This window comes from Echinops telfairi, unplaced genomic scaffold (genome assembly GCF_000313985.2).
Source record: "Echinops telfairi isolate 266 unplaced genomic scaffold, ASM31398v2 ScPeMD7_3533;HRSCAF=4204_0, whole genome shotgun sequence".
Lineage (NCBI taxonomy): Eukaryota > Metazoa > Chordata > Mammalia > Afrosoricida > Tenrecidae > Echinops > Echinops telfairi.
The window spans coordinates 85,145,987-85,146,941 of NW_022107431.1; the positions used below are offsets into that span (position 1 = coordinate 85,145,987).

Here is a 955-nt window from a genome sequence, read left to right on the forward strand (position 1 = left end):
CATTATTCAATATCCCGCCATTCATTCATTTAGAGCTGCCTGGCAGCCAGATGAAACCCATGTCATCCAGTGTCTGTGTAGAAACGTTTGCTCCGTTCAGATTAGGAGAATGGTCCTGTCAGCTGGCTGCTAACAAGCTCTCTTGGTTCCCCAAGAGAGTAGCTAGTACTTGCAACGACAGTACATAAAACTTTTTAGGAGATAGTATGTAAAACTTGTTGAGCAACTTGCCCAGAAAGAAGACAAGGCACTGACCTAATGCGTGATGTTCACACCAGCTACTCGGCGAGGACCTCAATGGAGCCCAGCTTTCCTCTGCTCCCCCAGGAGGCTTTCTCCATTCATGCCGTCAAATACGCATCAGCACCTAGTCCGCAAGGGCCCCGGTGATGCAGTGGGTTATGCATTGGGCAGCTGGTAACCACAAGGTGGACAGTTCCAAACCACAAGACGTTCTCCGTGTAAGAAAAAGGAAGGCTGTCCGAAACTCGAAAAGGCAGTTCTACTCTGTCCTATAGGTAGCTAGGAGGGGGTCGGAATTGTCTCGATGGCCACGAGTTTCAGTTACAGAACAGTGGGGTTTGCTTTTATGAGAAAGGTCCAAAATCTTGGCCAAATCTCATGGGGGTGGTGGGGGGAAGACCTAAAACTGCCAGGAGGCACAGGAGGAGGGCAAACCAAAGAATCTCCTCCACCCAGTTGACACAGCACTGGCCTGGGGGCTCGAGCCTGGGATTCCGGGCTCCACTTCTAGGCGCTGCCTCTCCATGGCCCTGCAAGCTTCTGCCCGGTAGCAGACTGTTCCCAAGTTAAACACTGACGTTACTTTAAGGAGGTGGGGTGGAACATGTTTGGTTCTAAAGCACTGAGCCTGGCTAGCGTTCTTGGTGAGCCAAAACTACTTGAGAATGGCCGACGTAGCAACCAAAACACGGTATGAGAACTATTCCTGTGC

The 955-nt window shown here is 50.9% G+C and overlaps 1 protein-coding gene across 1 annotated transcript in view; it reads right to left on the reverse strand.

The window, feature by feature from the left end:
* BEND3 (BEN domain containing 3) overlaps positions 1 to 730 on the reverse strand; it is a 38,936-nt gene extending 38,206 nt beyond the window's left edge. Inside the window, exon 1 of the mRNA XM_004696234.2 lies at positions 256 to 730. The gene's annotated coding sequence lies outside the window, so the exon portion shown is untranslated. The remainder of the gene's footprint in view (positions 1 to 255) is intronic.
* Between the last annotated feature and the right edge of the window lie 225 nt (positions 731 to 955).